Raw genomic sequence first — 24432 nt, forward strand, 5'->3', positions numbered from 1 at the left:
TAAAAGCATATAATACACATTGTATATCATACCTTACTTGCAATTACATCACTGTAGGGAGAATGAATCATAAACCAGCATAACAAAACAAATTTTATGTGTGACCTGGTTGCCTGTTGTGACACATACATAGACCTACGAGTGTACGCATGTACCATGGAGGCATAACTATGCTTATATAAATGCACACATTTAAAGATGGACTCCTATTTACCTTGCTAATTTAATTACCACTGTGAAACTACTGCTTCTAGTAATATTTAGAGACATTATCAAGTTAAAACTGATGAATGAAACAACAAAAACGCGAACCCCTGAATTTCCTAGCACAGAGAAAAAGGGTATTTTTACAACGAGAAGGGACAGAAATAGTTTCTTTTTCTATTGCAGCCTTTTCCTCAAGCTCCAAGGGCTCGTGAAGCAGCACTAGGACGAGCTAAGCCCAGTTTCCTGCAGGCTCCGCGTCCCAGCTGTGCGGGAACACGGATGGAAGCAGCAACCGGGGTGCTTTGCAGGGCAGTCAAAGAACTCGCTGTCTGCGGCACAGGAACCGCTTGTCGTGCATTTATTATAGAATAACTTGGTTGGAAAAGACTTTTGAGATCATCAAGCGAAACCGTACCTGTCCGCTACTAAACCGTATCCCTAAGCGCTTCATCCACCCATCTTTTCAACCCCTCCAAGGATGGGGACTCAGCCACCTCCCCGGGCAGCTGTGCCAGTGCCCGAGAACCCTTTCAGTGAAGAAATTGTTCCTAATGTCCAATCTGAACCTGCCCCGGTGCAACTTGAGGCCGTCTCCTCTCATCCTACCGCCTGCCACTCGGGAGCAGAGCCCGGCACCCGCCTCTGCGCACCCTCCGTCCCGGCAGCTGTGGGCAGGGACAAGGTCCCTCCGCAGCCCCGCTGAGTCAGCGCTCCCTGCGCCGCCCCCGCGCTGAGTCACGGTCCGAGGAGCCGGGGCGGCGTTCCCCGCGCGTGACCGCGTGTGACACGGCTGCTGCCCCCGAGCCGTGCCCCGAGCGGGGCGATGGAGAGGGGAGAGAGGGGGCAGGGGAGCCCTTCTGCGGCCGCGCCGCGGTGGAAGGGCAATCGATCTTGTTTAGGAGCTGTTGCGCAGCTAACACTTCCTGCAGTAATTTGTGACCGCGGCTATTGACTGTCCCCGTCCCGCTCGCCCCGACGCCGAGCAGTCTGCGGGGGAGGAGCCCGGCCGAGACGGGGAGGGAAGAAACCCCCCCTCTCCGCAGCCGCCTGCTTTGGGGCTCCCCGTGCTCAGCTCACGTTTGCCTTTGGGGCTCCCCGTGCTCAGCCTACGTTTGCCTTTCTCCACCCTCCCGCCCCTCCTTATTTTTTTTTCTAATATGAACAGACCGGATTCCCGGTGACACATGAAACTCTTTTTCTTGCTCTTGGAAATAGCCAGGCGGCGTGCGATGGGTTCAAACCGAGTGGCAGCAACAGCTCGGGGAGGGAGAAGAGGTGCCCCCTTCCCCTGTGCTCGCCGTCCCGGGTGTCCGTCTGTCCGTCTGTCCCCTGCGGGAGGGCGTGGGCAGCGCTGCCCGAGGTTGGGCGGCTCTCGGTGGCCAGGGGCGGGGGGGGGCAGAGGGGGAGCCGAGCCCCGGGAGGGCCCCGGGACGCTGGTGGCGGGGAGAGAGGGTCCCGGGGGGGTCGAGACAAGGACTGCTGCCCCTGGGCTGGACGGAGCCGGCTCCGCTCGCCCCGGTAAGGTTTTTACGATCTCCGTTTTGCCCTTTGGGCTCCCCCGCCCTCCTTTCGCTCCCGGTTTCTAGGCGGCAGTGACACACACGGAGGTGTTTCGCAGACGTGTCTCGCTCTGTCCCCTGCCCCGTCCCCCGAGCAGCGACAGCGGAGGAGGCGCTCGCTTTGCATCTCTACCACACTTCGCCACTTACCCGTGGGGTTTAATCTATCTGCCCTTTAAATGCGTTCCCCCAAACGCTCTGCACCGATTTTTCTTTTTCTCGTTAGTCGCCCCTTGGTCCCTTCGCTCTATGAATCTATTGAATCACAGTATGATTCATCTGCGCAGCCTTTCGCACCTGCCCAGCCCCCTCCGGCTTTCCCGTGCGGAGCGAGGGCTGCGTGTTTTGTGAATGGTGCTGAGGAGGAGCCTGGGGAAAGCGGCGATCTCTTGCTGCGGTCGAGCTGGCTGCCCCGATCGTGGGAAAGTGGCTGCACGTAAAGCAGCAGATTCTTTGTCACTGTTGTTCTTCTGTAATCGATCTCACTTCAAGTCGAGGGGTGGAAAACTTCAAAGGCAGATCAGGCTGCTGGAGGTCGGGGCAAGAGCACAATCAGCTCGTAATGCACCCACTTTGCCTCCTCCCCCTCTTACTCCTCCTCCTTCTTCGAGAGCGGAGGGGGGGTGGGGGGAGAGAGGGGAAAAGCCCTTCGATCTCTAAAGGACATCCAATCAATACATAAACCGCAGACTTTGTGGAAAGGCGGGGGGGGGGGGAGGTTGGGGGCGTTAATGCACCCAAGTCAAACACACAAGCTCCTGACTGCACTTTTTCTCTCTCCTCTCTTGTCTAAATAGCTGCATTGTAGTTATATGTGAAATAGTGGTTCTCCTTATCGTTTTTTTCCACCTCTCTAGGACAATTTTAGGACTGTGCCTTTTACACTGTAAGTCACTATAGAAGGAAAAAAAATAGCTGTTTGGCACCAGCTGAGGGTTGTCTTTCGTAGCCCGTAGTACAAAGCAATCTACTCTGGCATGCAGTTTTAGCAGTGGAGGGAGGGGTGAGCACAGATGATGCCAAGACAATACATAACCACGCTGAGGACATCTGCCATTCAGAGCCAGCTGCAGCTGGGACTTCCCTCATATATGCCACGATGTAAAAACTACATCTAGAAACACCATTTTAATAACTAGAGTAGAAAAGGTACGTAACTATTTTTGTGTTTTGTGACATTTTCTAAATAAAATATTTGGGTTAAGATGGCAGAAAACTGCACACAATCAATTCCATATCCACCCCCTCAAATCTGCTGATCATGATGCCTTGAACTTTTTAGTACTGTGAGAAAGCTGAATCTAACCTGATTTTCTTACTTTATACTGCTTACTGGTGTGCCTTGATTAAACATTTAAATACACTTTGATTGTATCATACTTTTCCCCCCCTCTCTTAGTTAAATGTGCAAAATTGAAAAGTACTGAATTCGATAACTTTAGTAGAGTTTAGGTTCGTCCCTGCTCCCCAGTTTGTGCCCGTCTAGCAGTAGAAAAATGTGTAAAGAAGCTAGTAGCCAGGTCTGTCTCTGAGCCCATTTGGGGATTCCCTTGCTATTAAAAAAATGTGCTAGTGCAGCACAGGCATGCAGCTGGAGCAAGATATCTCGCATGCTGCGTTGTACCATCAACTGTAATTTGAGGTAGTCCTGTGGCTGCTGTGACTTGTGACAGGGACTTGGTGAGCCTCAGACAGAGGGGAGGTGAAAAAGTAGCTGCAAGTCAGTTTAGCATCTCTTGTATTTTAGATATAAGCTGTCTTACCGTAAAGAGAGAAATTTAGTCACTCTCAGAGTTTTTCAGATAACTAATAGTGTTTTTAATTAAGCAATAATAACATTTTAACATTCTCTGCATACACAGTAACCCTTCAAATATCTTTGCACTTGTAGGGTCAGCAATGGTGAGCTTCCAGCAGCAGTAAAGTGGTTACTTACTATTGCCACATAGTACAGGTGGAGCTTATGGCAACACCCTGTGCTTGGACTGGGACATTAGAAAGCCCATTTCCATTCACTTGATTGCAGCCTTCCAGTTACTGGCCCTTTCCATACTAATTTTCTATCTAGTTTCTTTCCCAGAGTGAATTTTTCAGGAGTTATTTCGGGGAAAAAATATTCAGTCCAGTTTAAATACAAAGAAAACTGAAAATGCTAAAAGCACTTGGCTATTATTTTATGTTGTAACCATATTCTCAACAGGATTGTGTTTTCAGTGTTGACCTCAGTCAATTAGGAACAAGCGTCTTAGTGAAATACTTGTACTTGGTGTGATCACTGAGGATGGATTTTTATCAAATGAATAGCTTATTTTTAAAAAAATTCCTTACATCCAATTTACCCAGCCCATGCTGGCTAAGAGAACTATCGTTGCATTGTATATTTGCGCATGGAATAGGAATCGTATTATAGGAACAGGGCTACCATATATCTGATTTTTTTCCCCTTGGATGACAGCTCTCCTTCCCCTCACCCGCCCTCTGGGTCCCATCTGGATAACCTTTTCATAATTGCACTCTGTGTTTAAAAATCTCTGCCAGAGTGGGAACTGGGCCTTTTTGTTTTGTTTTCACTCTCTGTTTGTTTTTGTTTTGTTTTGTTTTTTTAATTTTCTTCTTTCTGCTTTGTTTTGCTACAGGTAGCAGTAGACAAGGGGTGGGCTTGGTCCTGTGTGATATCTAATGAGAGAGTGATAACGGAGTACATGGGAAGAGGCAAGCAATGCAGCAGCAGCAACATGGAGACAATAAGTGGAACCACTTGGTGCAGTTCCAAACTGCAAAAGGCCGTCTTCTTAGGAGAGAGGATGCCCTGGATTGAATTGATAAGGAGAATGTTGCTAGTGTTTTGAAGGGGCTTTGGGGACAGGGGAAGTTTGAAGTAGTGTTCCGCTAAGCTGGGAAGTGTCTAGGGAATGGTACAAGAGGCTGGGGTTTGACAGGCCCCTCATACTTGGTGTTTGAGGATCTCTGAATCAGGAAACTTCATAATTGTCTCCCTGGACACTTCTAACAATAACTTCAGCTTGTGGTAAGGAACACATTTGGGGCTGCTGAACATCTCCCACCATAAAACAAGAGAAGCAGTGGTGGTAGGCATGCCATATGGATCTACAAACTCGCTGCAGAAAGAGATCACAATGCCTAGCACTACTGTAATGCTATTAAACCTTTTCAACATGGTCAGTAAAGTATGGAGGTCTGTAAATGGGAAGTATGCTCCCTCTCTAGAGCGCGCACTCGCTTGCTCTCTCTCTCCTTCCATTCCTCCTTTCTTAAACTCTTGCTTTATAGTTAATCTTTGCAGAAGGGTTTTTCCCTGGGAGGCTTCATCTTATGGTAAAGGCTGCAGGACAAGGTATGCTGAACATGCTGGGAATTAATCTTTACATCCCTCCTGCCTCCATTCATGTGTCCAGCATTCCTGCTATAGCACTTTGAAGAGGGTAACGACAAAACTTTACCTCAAATAGCGAAGAGAAAGAACATCTCCTCTGCCCTGTCATTAAGGTGAAAAAGGTACATGAGTGATATCAAGAAGGCTTGAATAAACGAGAGGTGGGGGCACAATAGGGTTGGTTGGCACAGGGTGGTACATAGTGTGGCACAACTTGAGCACAGAATCACAGAATCACTAGGTTGGAAAAGGCCTCTTAGATCATCAAGTCCAGCGTCACTGATATTGTAAGATCCCAAGAAGATCATTCAGCTTTTTAGGCTAAGAATGTTAAAGTTTTACCAACATTTTAATATTTGGATACATTCTGAATTATAATGCTAGTCACACCTGCCCTTAGTCTATTTAACTATTAACTTAGTCACTTAAACCTGAGTTTGAAATTCCATCAGTTTAGGTTTCCCTCCCCCTGTTTTCATGTCGCTGTTGAGTTTGAACATGTCTCAATGCATCCTTGTCACAGTACTTTTGGAGAGGAAGTAGCATTGCCGTTTTGCAGATGAGAAACCAATGCAAGGAGAGACTCCAAGTAAATCTTGTTGAATGTGCATATTTTGAAGTGAAACCTCAGACTCCCCCAGCTGTAAAAGCCCTCCTCGCCTGTCTACACTGAACACAGACTTCTATGGGACCTAAGCTCTCCATTACCATGGTGTGATATGGCATGATCATTTATGTCACATGATAGAGGAGAAACCATCTAAGAGATGAAGACCATCTTTTCCTGAATACCATGCATGCAGCCTTGCACCTAAGCTATCCCATGCATGTGTCTTGTGGGTCTTCTCAAGGCAGTAGTGTCTTTCTTTCCAGACATGTCCCTTAGGGGCTGGAGAACAAGTCTTATGAGGAATGGTTGAGGGAGCTGGGGTTGTTTAGCCTTGAGAAGAGGAGGCTGAGGGGGGACCTTATTGCTCTCTACAACTACCTGAAAGGAGGTTGTAGAGAGGATGATGCTGGATTCTTCTCTCAAGTGACAGGTGATAGGACAAGGGGGAATGGCCTCAAGCTGCGCCAGGGGAGGTTCAGACTGGATATCAGGAAAAAATTTTTCACAGGAAGGGTCATCAGGCACTGGCAGAGGCTGCCCAGGGAGGGGGTTGAGTCACCATCCCTGGAGGTATTTAAAAGACTGGTAGATGAGGTGCTCAGGGACATGGATTAGTGGCCGATAGGAATGGTTGGACTTGATCCAAGAGATCTTTTCCAACCTGGTGATTCTATGATTCTATGATTCTATTATAGGTCATTGAGGCTAAAAGGCACTTCTGACCTCAGACTTGGTGACTGTGTTTGCAGGAAAAGGTGGGTAGTTCTCAGGGAACAAGCTAGACATATTTAGCATAGATGGTCAAAGAAACTCAATGGTCACCTTGAAAGTGACCCTAATCGACTAGTCTTGGCATCCAAAAGTCTCTAGCGTAGCTGGAAAGTGAATCCAGACTACCCCAGTGCTCCTTCAGTTTGCTAAACATGAGCTCTGCTTCACCAATACCACCCGTTCTGTTTCCCTCTTTTTTTTTTAATCTTTCCCTTTAGCACTTTTCTACTGCTTTTACTCTTCATATTCCGTTTTCTTTCACATTTTCTTTCACTTCTCAACTTCAACTTAAAACCTTCTATTTAAAAATTGTAGGGGCCAGATCCTCGGAGCCAGCCAAACCACACATGGTGTAGGCCCAGGGTATAGGGAGGGGGAAAGTGGCTCTAAGCCATTTTTCATCTCCATGGATTCTAGGTTGACTTGATGCCAAAGTGGCCCCTGGCATAACTGAGAGCAGGAATGCTCTAAATTACACTAGTTAGAACAGTTCCCAAGGGCCTATCCTATGCCACTTGCTCCTTTCCGCCTTGGCCACCTATGAAGGCCTCCTACACTGCCTCATTTTGTGCAGGGATTTCCTACATCAGGGAATGCCTAGCTGCCCTGTTACGGTACAAAGGTGATGGAGAATCATTCCCCAGGCATTTCCAGTATAAATAAAGTGATTCTGTTAAAGAAAGTTACAGAACTAATATAACATTAGAATTTGTCATCTTAATGATTTTGCTCAACCGTCACATTTTTCCTACCTTCCGTGTGTGTTTGAGAGGGAAAGGACTTGTTTTTAATTAGGCTGTAAAATTTTCAGAGTGGGGCTGTGTAGGTTGAGCAAAGAATAGCCTGGAGAACAATACAGAAAATGGTTTATACCATTAGAAAAATCAGCAACTTTTATCTTTGATGAGAATATTGCAGTTGGTTCTGGTCATGCCATTTTCAAAAGTAGACTGTCATTATGGATATGAGACAGAAGGACTGGAGCACAGGAAGTCTGAAGTGAGACTGGAAGGATTGGAAGTGATCTGCTCAGAAGACAAGAGAGGTTATAATAAAAAATAACTAAATATAATCTTAGATTTGAATGTGAGCCATCTTTTACAAGAGGCATTTCTAGTGAAAGCTGGCAAACTGAAAACCATCCTATGAAAGCATTTTCTCACACAAGGCAGTATTTACCATGGCATTTGAGACTTCACCAATGTCTCTCACTGAAGAATAAAGCAAAATATTCCATGAGGTAAACATGATAACAAGAACATCCCGTGCTATAGCTAATGGCTTAAAAGATGCATAGTTTGCATACGGAATAAAACCTGATGCTTTATAGCTCATTATGGCTCATAGGTTAAGAAAACATTTTAGGGGACAGAATGCAATTTCATGATGGCAGACTATCCCACAGCTACCTAAAAAGGATTTCTAGCAGCTGACTCTGAGATATCTGGTATCATCAGCTGATAAAACTTCCTGGACCAAGCAGGTCTCAGGTACGGCTCTGTATTGCTGTGTATATACAAAGAGAGATAGAGAGAGACTTAGCTTTGTATTTGGGGAGATACAAATCCTTCTTTGGGACCACTGAGTTCTCTCGCATTATAAACAACAATAATTTTGGTCTGAAGTGTCTGAAGGCCTGAACCCTTAAATTTTAGTTACCATCCAACAACATCTTACCTTCCTCTTGGAAGCATTGTTCTTCATACCCACATCTTCTACTTTGATGGTCATAAGTTTCCCAAAGGATTGTGGTTTGGTCTAAATTTGGTAATTTTAGCAGAAAATCTTTGTTATGTGCTGTTGTTGAAAGCAATTAGATTTTTGGCTGAATTAACAAACCAAAGTTTGAACTTGCTTTGGGAAGACTCATGTATATTCCTGAGCTGCTTTCTCAACATGAACCAGTAGATCTCTATCCTGTTACTTGTGTTGTTATATTTATCTTCCACTTGTGTTTTGAGCACTAGGTACCAAAGCTGGGGCTCTGCTACGTATCCTGTGAATGTTTCACACCCTGGTGGATAAGGAAGTCATATGGCCTCCTCACATGGAAAACTCTCTCAAAGATTTGAGTAGAAAGGTTAGTGAAATTTTGCTCTGTGTTTTCCTAGAACTGTTGGTTTTGGAGAGAGGGATTTGTGGGTAGAAATGTGAATTTTGAATTCCCTCTGCTTTCCGACCCTGTCTACAGATTGTGAAGATTTACAGGGTAAGAAACTTCTCTTGTATGTAAGAGCTGTTTGTAGGAATTGCTGTTGTTCTGCCTTCTTGTGCATTACTGCTCTAGTTAAACTGTTTGCTCAAGTCCTAGGTTCAGAGTAATAGCACATGTGAAGCAACATCTGTGCAGTGAAACCACCATGATAGACATCTCCTTTTGAGCAAGGAGAGTTTGTCTGCTGAAGGGATCCTGTCTATACTTCTTTGCTCAGAACAAATTACTCAAATCAACAGAGAAATAACAGATGTTCTCTCCTGTCTAAGATAAGAGGTCTTTTTCTTTGAGTTTCTTGAGCTTCCAGACTTGTGTGTTGGAGAGTGTGGAATGGGAATTGTATGACCAGACTCCTAAAGAGGTTTACAGCAGACATCTTTCAAAGAAATAAGAGGCAGATCACATCCATATAACAAGTTTTTCCTTGGTTTCAATCTCCAAGAATGATCTTGTGACCCGAGGCTCTATTGCATTGCATTTTGCTTCACATTGTTGGCTTTGAGAAACTGGAAAAATACCTCTTGTGTGGTGGATCATTTGTCTAGATATTAAACTACAGGCAGCACCAGATAGCTACTGTGCAGACTTCTTGCAGGTCAGTCGGTGTTCAGTTTTAATTCAATTCGGTGGGATTTTATTGGCCTGACAAACTACCCTAGCACATGCACATGCTGAAAGTTTAGCAAAATCACACCTACTAAAATTGCCCTCTTTTATAGGGCAATTTGTGAAGCACTGGTAGCACTCAGGTGGCATGTTACAGTGTCAACAGAGGCTTTCTGAACTCATTGCTGCCACTGACCAATAAAAGCATTAAGAAAGACTTGAATAGCTTCTATTTTTCACAGATATCTTAAATAATCTGAAGTCATTCTGTTATGCTTTGGGGAAATCTTAAGCAAGTTAGTAATGTTTTATGATGTCTGTGCCAAGCTATCTGGGTACTGTACGTCAAATCTGCCGTAAAATTTTGTCTTACTGGAAATCACAGCCCCCTAAAGATAATTTAATCTTACAATATATATGATAAATAGATACTATTCTAATTTTTTAGGGGCAGAAACTGAGTGTATACAATTTGAGCAAAGTTTCATGGGCTGTCTCTAGCAGGATCCAGAAAGAACCTCAATATGTTTTTAAACACAGATTCTGAAAAATTGTGTAAGATGAGGTCTAACTTTCTTGAGAAAGACTGATTTAGATGGAAATATATCAAGGGGTATGAACTACAGTTCACTAAAGTCAGGCTGATAATATTTCTATCTGTTCAAGCTGGATGACTCTTTGGATGTGTAGTTCAGCTGTGTATATGCAGGCAACAAGGACTATAAGGAAGAGCAGAACCTACAACTAATGCATCAACAAAGTTGGAGAAGGAAAAATTAATTCAGCAGGGAACTCCAATATTTTGATGTATGTTTTCATCCCGAGCGGGGACAAGATGTTAAAACCTTTACTGAACAGAATTTTCCCTGAAAACTGCTTCTCACAGTATGAAACTACTTCACTACAACATTTTCAATGAACTCCAGACACAATGACATGATTTGCAAGTGTAATAAAAATTAGGTACATAACTAGGTTTTCAAACAATATAGATGCCAGCATTTGCAGGTTCCTGGATTTGTTTTTCAATGTCAGTTGTGAATGTTGGTATCTGCATCACTTCTGATTGACTGCAGAACCTGGAGGCAGTTCTTTCATCTGAGAATCACTTATTCACATGTGAGAGTTGCAAAATTTTGTCTGTTAGGTATGTGAATTAGACCGTGAGTTTCATTAACTGATAAGTTGAGATCTCTCAATGATGCTTGAAAAGCCCCAAAGAGGCTGTGAAGCTGGCCACAAAGGGATCTTCCCATGCCAGATGAGTGCCGAGGTGGTCATCAGCATGTGCCATGGGTCAGAATGCTACAAGCCACATGTATTCCCTGGAGGATGTGAGTTCAAATAAACACACCTGTCCAGTCTTGAAAACTCAAATCCTTACAGTACAATAGCACAATCTATGATTCTAGCACAGAGAAATACCTGATGTGATCTAACTGAGTGCATATTGTGGCATGTAAGAAAGATAATGCAAGATACTAGGAAGGACAGAACTAATTGGTAATAGTTAATGACAGCCGCTCATTTTGCATTCTCAGATATCAGTTTTAATTGCATTAAAATTTGCTCTGAGACCCAGGTAGTTGTTCTCCTACTGGTGGCATTGTCATTGTGATGCAGGCATAGCCACTCAGACAGATGAAGAGGTCTTTACCACAACTGACAGAGTGAAATAGCTAAGGGAAGGAATGGTAGGTAAAAATCTTTTAAAATGATAACAGAAATTAAATAAATTGACCTTGCTTAGTTGTAAGCATCCATGCTTTTCAAAGATCTAGTTACAGAGATTTTTTAACTGTGAGGAAGGAATAACTTTATTCTTTTGACTCTTAAGACTGTGAGCAGCCTGACTGGATTGACCAATAGCAGTGGGAATACTCACAGGAGAAGAAAGAGTTAGGATCAGAACCATGCAGAGGTGCCACCATTTGCAAAGACTTTGCCCAAGCTTTGCACTGAAGTATTGCAGATAAATTCTTGAATGCACTGACAGCTGTACATGAAAATTTGAACAGTATCTGCCTGCAGTTCTTGGCTCAGGCCCGTGCGGTTTGTCCTTTGCCTTTACATGCAGAAAATTCACCCACAATGTTTTTTAGATATAAAAATATTACATGTGTTTAGTAGCCAATTTGCAAATACTAAATTTCCCAATTACTATTACTATTACTATTACAAAAATGATTTCAGAAGAGGCTAATCATCATTATGGACTGGTTTTATAAAACATAAAACAGCTAGTTTTCAGCTACAAATCAGCTCTCACACCACTACTGGCTTCCAACTTTTAAAATGGCCAAACCAATGTTCTTGAAAATATGCTGAGATTAATTTGTACTTACTTGGAAGCCTGATGTAGAATCATATGCAGTGTGACAGGCAGTTAAACCTCTGTGGGATGGGATAAAATCCTGTGTTTTAATAGAATTGCTCAGAAGTATCCTATACCACCACTCTGTTCAGTTTTAACACAGCTTTGCGTTGCTTCCTCTTTCCTCATTCTTTTGAACTCTAGTGCAGACTGCTTCCAGACATTTACCCTCACACCGGCTTAGTCTCAAGTGAAATTACCCTTGTGATTGCTCCACATATATTTCTTGTTTTATACTGATTTTTCTAATCCTGCACTCACTTTCTTGTGCTTGCACAGATTTTCTCCCATGCTCCATTCTCAGAAGATCACTGTCCCCCACTTTCTCAATGCATTTTCAGCCTTGATAGTCATCTTTAGTTTGTGGGAACCACAGTTCCACTCATAGCAATGTTGCTCCAAACACGTAAGCAGTCTGTTTTCTATCCCCATTCAGATCCTGTCCACATGCATTCACCCTAATCTTTTGCTTATCTAATGCAGGTCCTTTGGGCAAAGTCTGAAATGAGGGTAAGAACTCTGCAGCTGGAATAGTTCCAGCATGCCTTCCATGCTGTAGTAATTTATTACAGATTTTAGAAAGAACTTTTCCAGTATATAATTATAGAGAGAGGCGGTGTCCATTTATTAGAAGTCACATACTCCGGTCTATCAGTTACAGGTGTTGCTGGATAATACTACTATAACATGCACCTGTTATTCCCATTTTTCATGCTATGCTTTTTCACCAGTAATTCTAGTCCACTTCCGAGGCCCTTGTGAAACTATACTTATATGAAAGCCACAAATGGTGCAGTTTAACATTGTTACACAGCCTGTGTACAGCTGAATGCTCACAATGGTTTACTTTTTCTTCATGCTACAGCAACTGTCCTTTTAGAAAGTTGCCTGTTCTTGCTCATTGCTAAAGAAATGGCTGGCTTGCTTTCAAAAGGAAAAAGCAGAAAATAAGGCAGCATTCTCAGGCTGCTCCCAGTTGCTCTGATGGCTTAGAGAAAATGACCATGAGCAACTGAAAAGGCAGAATTGGAAGCTGGAAGATGAATAAAGGGTGAAGAAGGAATGATATTAGGAAAAGCTGTTTGGTTTAGCCTTTTCTGTGAATACACAGGTGTAGACACTGACAAGAGTGTCATTCCTGCTGATATTCTATGGTACCTACTTTGCCAAAACTTCCCAAACTGATAGACATCTGTTTTTCATATAGTAAACAATAAAAAGAGCCACTCCTGAGCATTGAATAACCTGGGATCTTACGACGTGTTTTCACTTAGTGGGCCTGTCATGCCATCTTTTCCTTTTGAGACCCAAAAAGCGGGACAAGAGTCCTGAATTCAGTAACTTGGGTCTTACTGAGCTTTAAAGGATAGCTAGAGCTCTCTCTTAGGACAGGCTTTGAAAGCAGAGTCATAGAGAAATGCAGATGGTAGTCAGCAGCTACTAGCCTAATGATAGAGTGCAGTTGTAATGATAGTAATTCATTCATATAAATATAGATTAGCAATTTTAAGTAAACATAAAGAAATCTGAAAAGAGAAGACTGAAGTAATACATTGAGTAAGAAGAAGGAACTAGACAAAATAACTTTTTTTTCTTTCTAATCCTTGGCTATAAGCTGCAGGCTGTTACCGTGCCCCAGCACATCTGTACATACTTAGACACTTCAGTATAATCCATGAGAAAAATCTTGCAAAAATGCTCGTTGGTTGAGGTTCTTCTCTACCATGAGGATATGTTAACTAGTTCAAGTGAAGCCACTAATTTAGATTGTTTTTCAAGAAGTTTATTTTTGGTGGCTTTTGTGGAACACATTAAGTGTATAGATTTCAGAGACACGTTTTGGGTTTTTTTTTTCCTCTTTAATTGTATGAAGCTCTCAGGTGGAAGAGAGCTTCTTAAAATAATATGGTCTGGTTTGTTGCCTTTAAGAAGTTAATCTTTCTGGTCCAATCAGTCTCTTATCACTGTGGAAAAGTTGAATACATTCTAGTTACATCAATTACTAGAGCATGAATAAGAATATAAAAGAGATTAAGATTCAGTAAACCTACAACACATAGAAATATGTTACGGTCTGGCTGCTGTCATTTTTACAAAATAGGTAGAAACTGGAAGGATTATGGGGCTATAATTCTAGTAAATCCACTCATTTCAGAAGTTTGCAGGTTGGGGTTTCCACTTGATAAGGCTAAAACCTGAATGGAAAAAAGAAGCAGCAAAATTATTTAATACTTTAAATGTGAATGTGTGGCTCCTTCACCATGACAAGAAACATTTACAGTGATCCTGTAAATCTTTCCAAGTGCTTTACATTTTGCTAAATATTTATAAGATCTTTGTGAGTCTTTATGAAGTTTTTTTAGGAACTGATTTAATTTTTCTCTTAAGAACCTGCCCTTCCTGGTGCTTATCCTTTGCTCCTCCAATTCTGTTGACAGCAGAGATCGATTACCTGGTTCTTGGAAGGCTGAGCCGTATGAGAAAATTTATTTGATTAGTTAAACTGGTGCTCTAGAAGTTGCTGAATTGCCTCCTATTTTGCTGTCTATTGATGGCTAATTACTAGATAGGACCACTCTTTACAGAATGGTAAAAGCACATTCAGAGTCTTGACAGAAATTGTCTGGTTGCCATGAACTGTCCCTGGCTTTTTAATTTTATTTTTGTTTTGGCAGGTGGAAAGGAAGCAGGAGTTAGTGATATTTTGTCATATTGCATTGCTCAGATTACAGAAGAGATAGTAACTGGGGAATTGATGGCAAGATACTAGTTAAACTTGTAAGCTTACTCTCTGAGCAGAGTTCTTTGCTGAGTAAACAACCCAGAGAGCTGCTACATGGTAGTTCAGAACATTAGAAAGTCCCAAGCCATATCTACCTCTTCTGCTATTCTAGGGCATGTTTTGATCTTTAGCTCCTTTCCATTCCAAGTGGACTTTAAGACAAACATTTCTAATATGTACATAAAAATGAATTTTGTAATTTAATGCAGAGAAAATTAAAAAGGAATGAAATTTTTGAGAATTTCTTGAGTTTGTTCTTTTCTGTACTCTTAGTACCATCTGTCCAGCTTTGTTGAACTGTATTAAACTGCATTTTAGAGCTGGAATAAAAAACTTTATCCATCAACTTTGGATAAACTATAATTCTCAAATATTTGAAACTCATTACTCCAGGAAAAATCTGAGTTCTTTAAAGGGATTTCTGGATAGTTTTAAATTATTCTCCACGAAAGAGAGACTTATGAAAAGTACAAGACTGACAAATAATCAAAACTGGATTAGCCTTTTTGTCTTTAGAACATGTGCAACATAGGCATCAGCTGTGGGTGTTACTTCACCACTAAGCTGATAGTATATTCCTACCTTGCTCTGCAGGAAACATGATTTTTCATTCTCTGTTGTGCCTGTATGTTTGTCCTTACTTACACGGACAGCAATGATGATGATCTGAGTGAGCTTGTCCATCAGAAAGAGGTAGAAAATTAGCCACTTACCCTAAGCTTTTAAACAGCCTATCTAAAAATAAGAATTAAGACAATCTCTTTTAAATATGTAGCAGCTGTATAGAAGAGAATTTTAAATGTTGTTCAAAGATTTAAATCTTCAAATTGTCTTGTATTTAAATACCTCTAATAAACCAAACAAAAAGCGCCTGCATCCACAAACAAAGCCTCTTAGTATCTTCGTACACATGCTGCCAGAAGTAGGACGAAATACAGTTTCTGCTTTAAAAAAAAAAATCTCATGAATCACACTTAGTATAATGCAATGGTTGCTATAAAAATACATCAATAAATCACAGGAATAGCCATTCCAGCTTAGAACAAAGATCTGTCTGGCCTCGGATCCTGCCTCCAACTGCAGCCAAAGCAGACGCACAGCGAAGGATATAAGGGGGAAGATATGTCTCCAGGCCTCCAGTAACTTGCAGTTCATGGATTTCCTGCGTAAGAGGTTGTATCTTTGTGTTTAAAAGCCCTCAGGGATTCCTTTCCCTATTAACTTGTCTAATAAACTTTTACCATCCACAGTATCCTAAGGCATGTAATTTCACAGCATGGCTATAGCATGTGGAAAATCACCTCTCTTTGTTTTCAATCTGTAGACAAACAAACTGTTCCTATTTCCCTCTCTTTGCTCCTTCTTGCTTCTCCTGTTCATTTCTTGCACTGCACTGTACTGTACGTAAGGCAGAAGTCAATCATGCCAACATTTTCTGGGACAGTTTTTAAAAAACTCTGTTGTTGCCCTACAAAAGTCCTCCTCAGTTAGTCACTCTCATGTTATGGAAGTTCATCCAGCTTAATTTCTCTTTTTTTTGAGCCACGTTTGCCAAAACATGGTTTGTTTAGGGAAGCTTTTATCTTGCTCACCATTTTGAGAATGGCAGAAAATTACCTGTGCTGATAGAAAGTTGTGCGCACTCCAAGACCTTAACAATGTTTATTCTTTCTGTTCTGTTCTCCCTGGTGCAGGCACTGCCCTGAAAACTTTCATGAGATAGACTTGTTCATCCATGTTTCTCATCCACACGGGAGTAGGTTTAGTACCTGTCAACAAAGGTTTGAAGTTTAGATCTGATGCCAGTTCTTTGAATTTCCATATCAGGGAGATAAACGTCACTAGCCCTACTGAATTTTAGTAATTGTATCAAAAATACAAACTTACAGGAGTGCTATTTATGCAGCAAAACTAATCAGCAGTATTTAGCCTTCCCTATTGCGTCTGTTGTGTCAGCACTTATATTACACACAGGTTTGGGATTTTTCTCACCTATTTTCATATACTTGGAGTGGAGCTCTCTAAAACTGCAAGAGTCAACCCAGACTCCCTTTTAGGAGAGGAAGAGATACCTTTAGAGCACAATTCCTCAACATTATTTATGCTGTTTACTTTAGAATGAGATTATTTATACCTTCTTTCTTTCCATTGACTGAAAAAGCAGTTTCGACAATTAAATCAGTTAAGCCACCAGGTTTTGGGTATCTGCATTTGATTAGCTGAGTCGTGATGTTACGGAAGTATTCAATATTCAACATTGTGGTTGATGCAGAAACCTACAGGATCAGGATGAAAATGTTAGTTCCCATGCTCCACACTCACTAGTCTTTAGAAAAACATACGCAGAGAATCCTGAAAAGTTCATCGTATGGAGATCTGGCTGTCACTGGGAGTGAGTAAAAAATGTATCAGCTCAGGATCTATAGAAGACAAACCTTAATAAAATTAAGCCCATCTTCATTCAACACTGTGATTTTAATGTATACTTTGTGGAATTTCTCTTCCAGCTCAGATACAATCATAATGTAGAAATATTACTTCTCTTCTAGGCATCCCCAAGGGAGTCTATGGGCTAGTCCATGGGCTACTGTTCTGCTGGGCTTCTTTCTTTTCTTCAAAGCCAATGGAGCTCTAATGTCATAGTAAGTTTGTGGAGACACTTCACAGAGAGTTCTTGACAGTCATCACACTTCATTTTCTCCTATCTTGGAGAACTTACGATCTCTTATTAAAAAGTTTCTGGGAGTTTGGTATCCATGGAATTCCAACCTCACTTTCAAAGGAGATACTAAAGAATTGAGTCTTCATCTTTTTTGTTTCCTGTCCCTGTTTTTCTCTTCTGTTTACATCTGTTATTTCCAGGAAAGGCATCTGCATGTGTCATGCACTCAGCAGTGCCTGCCTGGGACAGCAAGTAGCCTCTGATAACAGCACTCAGAGGAGTAAACTGCTATGTTCACCTTATCCACAGAGTTCTGGAGATGGTCTTGCAGCTGAAGAACATGTCATTTGCTCAGAACCCCATGTAACTCAGTATTTGGCTGTGGCCAGACAACCGGGATTGAGTTTTCGTTCTACTATACTGGAATTTCTTGGCAGCCTATTATCCCTTCTTAACCTTTCTCACAACCGTAATCGATTTTGTTGTATTCTTCAAGTATTATACTGTCAAACATGGGAGTTAGGAATCATGGAGCCATCTTGCAGGAATTAGAAAGTCAGATTGGAGAGCTAGACAGTGTGGAGAGCAATTTGAGATGGATGTCTGAGGAACAAAGCCATAATGAACATGCTAAAAAAGCCTATGTTGCTGGTAGCTATTGTTAAGTTTACGTTAATAAGTGTGCTGTTATCAAGACTCACTAGTACAAAATTTTATTCTGTTGTACTGGAAAGTGTGCAAGGCTGTGTCTGAGTTCGCTTTGTCTTCCTCTGTGCCTTCTGGTAGTGGACAGCGTCTGTGCCAATGATTTTAAAGGGAAGTCACTCTTTCATGTTTCTGTATCTGTTAGCACAGTCCTCAGGCACAACCTTCTAATCATGTAGTAAAACATTTTAAAAGAATATATCTAGCCAAATAGGCAATGGACTCAAAAGCAGTTGCTCTTTTTCCAGCAGTGGCTTCTAGTTCAAAAATATCATCCATCTGCTTTCCATCTTATGTATATTGATGTTATTTTTTATTTAGTCAGCATTTTATGGGGCTATTGTAATAAAGGGAAGTTTGGGTAATTAAAACTGTATCATGGCTTCATGATCATTAGTGGTAAAACACATCTGTTGACACAAATTTATCTCTTATTTTTTTCTTTTTTTTTTTTTTCTAATGCTTTTCTTCTGTGACATCAGTTTAGTAGTCTACTGTACTCTCAGGGCTGGTGTTAATGTGAATGAAGGCTGGCAGCAAGTGTGTCAAGAACTTACAAGAAAAATGGACAGGGCCATCTGAAACCAGAAACTGCTGCCTTCCCTGTTCCTGCTGCTTGGTCCTTTCTCTGGAATAAGGAAACTTTCAACTACTTCATCTTCCAAAATATTTTGGTTACAGCACAGGAGCACCTGTAATATGCTGTGCTGTAATTAGAAGTTATTATTTCAATATTAATATAGAATAATGCAGCATGCAGATTTAAAAAGTGTTCTTTTTCTCATTAAGTAGGCTAGCAATAGTCACCTTGGGCTGCTAGCTTTAGAAAGAGTACTCTCATCCATGCCCACTGGTAACCTGTGATCACTACCTCCTTTTTCTGTAGTGGCTGCTATGTGAAAAGAGAGTGTTTTTAACCATTAAAAAATAGGAATGTCTGATTATGTGGGCATGTCTACTGCACTGTCTTCTGACCAAGTATTCTGGATCATTTAAATTTCTATTCTGGAAACATTTCTGGACTTTTCTTTAATGCCCTGTGAACCAAACTAGTACAGTTTTACAATGCTTATATTAGTCAAAGGACATTGATGACATTTATGTGGTTTTGCTGACAGAGCTATTCCTTAAAAGAAATTCAGAACGCAAAGTATTTTTTTCCTGTGTGATTGCACCTACTCCAGGTTTTGGAGATTTGATTTTTATGTTTTATATTCTGTAATTGCCACTATAGTCCTGGCAGGGGATTAGCCTGATTAGATTCTTAGGTCGTAACTGTGGTGTTGTCCAAGGAAAAAGGTGAGCTGGCTATCAGACTCAGACTCACCAATCATGCTCATCGTAACCCCTCATGACTGCCTGGCAAGGTCACTTCAGCATTAGTACCCATGCACTCTGGAATCTGCAATCACTACTATTGTCTAATTTCTGCTCATATAATCTAGTTTCTGTTCATATAGTCTTTCTGTGCATGGTATAGCCCAGACAGGCAGTGCATACTCTGTAGATGCTTTGAGCTACGGGATAGTACCTCAGAGGATAACATCTGACAACATAGGTCTGATGGTGTGTGGATAATAGAACTCTCATTACTTAGTCTTAATTTTGAGCTTCCTTTTTACTGTCATCTTATAAGCACAAGGTGGTTATTTTCATCCTACTCAGCAGCTAACAGAGCTACCTGGTTGTACTGTATGTCCAGAGAGAAGGGGTAACTATTTGTTGGTGCTGTGGAGAGAAAGGGAAGAGGAAAGGAATTTTGGCTGTAACCGTATGTTTAATGTAGAGCTGGTAAATGTTAATAAAATCATCTAGAGTCAGGGAAGAAGGCTAAAGCAGAAATATGCTATCACACAACTTTTGATAGCTCATCACATGTCCCAACCAGTGATTTCAGGTGACAAATAGAAAATAGGCAAGTACAAATAGACCTGCTTTTAGGAACTACTTGGAATTGAATTAGAATTGATTAGTGGATTTTATCCTGCACAAATAGAATGTTCCTTTTTAACCCTTGCATGTTGATGGTTGAGCTGGTCAATAAGTAGCATGGAAGTCCGCCGCTGACTTCAGAGGAATGGGGATGGAAAAATGTTGCAGCAGGATGAAACCCCACCAGTTACTCAGGGGTTTAAATACAAGGCTTGTCTGTGTCTGTTTTCCACTGTGTGTAACTCAGTGACAGTGGTTTGCAGGTATCTTTCTCTAGGCTCTTGAAAGCACATACATTCTCTCTCCTCTTGTCCCTTAATAGAGGGTGCTTTCTGTGGATGCAGTGGATTTAATTACTTAAGCCTTGTTCATGTTCTGGTACTTTATAGATAGCTTTACCTTAAATCTCTGACAGTAACATAATGTGCATTGGGATTCTCAACGGAAGAAATATGCAGACAATATGGTCATCACTGTAACACCCCTTTATTAAGCTGAAATTGCAATACATGAAATCATTGCAAAATAATAAAAAAATGGTTGGAAGATAAATACCATAGATACAGTCCCTAGAAACCACTGCTCACTTTAATTGAGAGCAGCTGCAATATTGCAGAAGCCCAGGGAATGTTGCTGTTCATATTCTCCCTCCCTGGCTCTTTCTAAGGAAGCACAATAAATTTTGACTAACATACATCCTGGTAAGTTTGTAGGCAAATGTTTTTCTTAAATATAATACAAATTGAATTTAAAAGTTAATTGCACACAGTAATGTTGATCTGTAGATGCTCTATGGCTTCTGAGCCAAACAGGCTGCTGTTTTCCCATTTCCTTTGTTCTTGAACAATCGCCCATATATATTGGGTTATGCCTTTAAGATTCCCAGTTGAGTGGGGCATCTGGATACTCAAGGGAGCCCTTACTCTGCCAAAAATTTGCAAGCCCAAATAGAAATGGATTGGAAAATATATATTGAAGTTATCTAGTTCATCTTCCAGTTCAAAGATTTTATTTGGGCTGGTCTTTCATGTTACTTCTTTATCATTACTTCTGGAAAAAAAAATGCATGAAGTCATACAGTGCTCCCAGAACTCATATCTCTATTGAAACAGGCATTAGAACAAAGAATTGGTGAGAACCTGGTATTTTTCAGTCCCACGTGTATAACTGATGAGAGACCATAACATATCCTTAATCTGAAAGTACTCCTATGTGCATTTTTGGAAACAGAAAACAGGGATTAAGGAACACAGAGTCAAACAGTTTAACAGTCCAGGTGCATAACTTGCACTTTTAAGTCATTCTCCTCCCTATGCCCATATAAGCTATTTTATTTTCCTGAAAGCCAAGTCAGATGCACAACTCAATATAACTGTTTTAACAGCATCAAATCTGCCTTTGTGTACTTCTCCTCTTGCTAGCTTGAAGGATTGACTAAAGTGAGTGCAGTTCTCCGGGGAAAATACCAAGGTTTAGAAACCTTCAAAACAATTGCCAACAAAACACATACAATTCCTGCCGATGAACAGCACAATCACCTGATCTAAGATAGATTTTTGTAGTGTATATGTGTTGAAGAAAACTTGCAGACAGCAAGACAGCATCTCAGAATGGAACACCGCACACTATGCAGAATAAATGTTAGAGTTAAGCATGCAGGTTAATCCTTCTCCTGTGCATTGCACTACCCATTTGAAGTGTGTGCCACACTCACTTTGTTTGTTTAAAAAACACGTTCTTCCTCCTTGTGAGATGTTTTATAAACCCTAATAAATAATCTCTCCAGATGGCTCTCAGAGGGACACTGGTAGCATTAATCAATTTTTATTTTCTGAGAAGAAAGTGAGGCACAGCAGCTATGTCTCTTGCCCAAGATCTCCTAGAAAGCCTGACAAGAGAATCCAGATCCCCCTTCCTCCAAGCCTCTCTTCCTTCCCAGCTAATACACTGTTTTCCTCCTTAGTATTTCAGGTTAGCAATACTGTGTGGAGGGAAAGGGTTCATAATGAGATTTTCTTCCGTGGAATTTTTCCAGAGTTCTACCTAGACATGGCATTTTTATTTTTATTTTCACAGAAAGTCTCTCCCTTCCCCAGGCCCCACAAAAGTTTCTCTGATGGAGAGATGGGACAACTTGGGAGGTCTGTGTGAAGAAGTACATTTTGCTGGATACACTCCTGCTGTTAGCAAATTGCTCCAATGGGAGAACCAGCCAACTAACTCAGTCAACCTACTAAAATGGATTCCCTATTTTATAGAGATAGATCTTCTCAGTTAACTCATCTGTTAGATTGTAAAAAAATGAGAGAAGACAGAGCACACACTACATGGGGAGAGTAAACAAAGGCTAATGGGTAAGGTTTTGTTGGTATTAACAAAGGTTGGTACTTCCCCGTTTGCTCTCTGCATCAGTTTTCATGCTTTCCCTGACTTTCTTCAGTGATTCTGGTTTTGATTCTGTAAACATAAACCAGTCAAAAATTTCCACAGGGAGCAAACAAAGAGCCCCTTGCAGATTATTGCCAGGATTGTCAAGATAAAAAAAAAAAGTATATGCAAACCCCACAAAGAATCCTCAGGAGACCTCTTCAGTGTTTGGATTTAACCTGAGCTCTGTGAAATATGAATCCACTGCTCTTTACTGCTACCTGTACAAGTCAGAAACTGCCCAAGCAATTGGAAAACTGGTCCTAAGTTACAGGCTTTGACTGGATGTTTCCTTCATTCAGCTTTGGCAGCCTATGAAAGAATACGGGCTTTTGGAACAGCTAGTTCATCACATGAAAACTATACTACAGAACTGTATTATTTCTGCTGCTGTGTTTAAAGACAGGTCTCTGGTTCTCTCTCTTGTAGCTCATGAATACTCTTAGTTGCCTAATTTTGCTCTTGTTAGTTTGCTGGCAGCCGTACTGTTACATCAGTGAGTTTCTCACAGTGTTGGGTAGCTTTTGAAAGCAGGTCACATTTTTAAAAAGAGCAGTGGGTAGTTATAGCTGTGCGGCTATTTTTTTTCCCCTTCATTGTAGCTACTCCAAGCAACAGATATGTCAATCAAATCTGAACTCTGGGCTGTAAAGACAAGAGAGCAGTGCATAGATGGGTAATATATTAGAATGTCAGTCAGATGGGAGATCCAGCCAAGGCAAATGACAAGATAGGAACTGTTAATTGTGTGTCCTTTGCAGGCAAGACAAATAGGATGCTTCTGCTTACTCTCTCAGTGTAATTGAAGGTCACTCAACTGTGAAAGGAGGAGAATATGACTTAGCATGGTAAACAGCCATCTGAAGGAACCAATTGCTGCAAGTTTCAGACCATGAACTTATCAAGCATAAAGAAAGCAAGTAGATTGTTACAACCATGTATATTCAGTTTAAAACAGTGAACAAAGAGTAAGAGCTGTACAGAGACAAACCCTCAGCTCATGAAGCTGAACTCATTTTAATGGAAGTTATTATGAGCTGGTCTAAACAGTTAATTAATCACAGGCAGCATTATATGCCAGTAGAGTGACCTATAGCTTCCTGCTGTCTGGTTTCATGATCATTCATCAATTGCTGACATTCTTGGAGATGGGATATCAGACTAAACACAACATTGATCCGATCATTGTATTCCACATCAATATGCATGCTCCTTGGTTACTTCTTGCTATTTTCAAAGCCATGGTATGGTTCTTTTGTCAGTGCTTCTGGCAGCTTAGATGCCAGTATGTTATGGTTAGCTCTTTAACAAGTTCAGCTCTCCAGGGCTGGAATGGGTAGAGGAGAAACTAGTTAATGTTTCATCTCAACAGCAAAATAAGAAAAAAAAGAAAAAAAGAAAAGAAGAAAATAGAAAAAAAAAAGTAATTCCCAGACTCTTTGTCATAACTCTGTGGGAAATCCATATTCTTTCATCTTTAAATCATGGGAGCGTTTGTATGGTGTTGTTTTTTTTTGTATGGTGTCTATACTATCTTAACTGTATCATTACATTAAATGTATAAACTTTGCTTGATGCAAATTAACTGTAAAATCAAACCATACGTAACTAACAGATATTAAACAATATTATTTAAATTTGGTTTGCTTGTTTCTTCTCTAAAGCCAGTTAAGTACCAGACTTGTAAATCTGTCATAAATGTTGTCTGTTCTGTTACAACTTTTGCATGCCTTGCAAAAGTTTGGTTTCTCCCAGTTTGGTTTCTCAAATCAAAGACTTTTTTGTTGCATAGGAAAACACGTTTATCTCCTTGTTTACTATGCAATGATGCTTGTTACAAGATGCAACCATTCTGCTGTCATAGAGGTGGGTGGCTATACTTTATTGTGGAGAAAAGATTCATGCAGCACTAGCATTGCACCATGGAGTATTATTTTAAAACATCCAACAATACAAGCTTTGGATCAAAATGTGAATACTAACTTGCAGCATACCAGCTAAGTTTTTTAGCTCATATTTAGACCAAAACCTAGGATTTATATAAAGACATGACATTGGTTTGTAACTCAGAAGAAAAATCCCCATTATGGATCTGTGTAATTTCAGGCCTTGCATGGAAATACCTAAACCAAATAAAATTAAATATCTGCCTATTTGTATCCCTGGTTCCTTGGGGTAGTGGGCTGTA

General features: G+C 41.0%; 1 long non-coding RNA gene across 2 annotated transcripts; it reads left to right on the forward strand.

The window, feature by feature from the left end:
• The first annotated feature begins 1608 nt into the window (after positions 1 to 1608).
• Positions 1609 to 24316, forward strand: LOC128853603 (uncharacterized). Of its 2 annotated transcripts, none has more exons than XR_008452236.1 (3): positions 1609 to 1725; positions 8503 to 8621; positions 21894 to 24316. It is a non-coding gene; the product is annotated as an uncharacterized LOC128853603 (long non-coding RNA). The 2 variants fall into 2 exon arrangements; XR_008452235.1 differs by having other exon boundaries at positions 1614 to 1725; positions 8509 to 8621.
• The last annotated feature ends 116 nt before the right edge of the window (positions 24317 to 24432 follow it).

The sequence above is a fragment of the Cuculus canorus genome, chromosome 1 (genome assembly GCF_017976375.1).
Source record: "Cuculus canorus isolate bCucCan1 chromosome 1, bCucCan1.pri, whole genome shotgun sequence".
Lineage (NCBI taxonomy): Eukaryota > Metazoa > Chordata > Aves > Cuculiformes > Cuculidae > Cuculus > Cuculus canorus.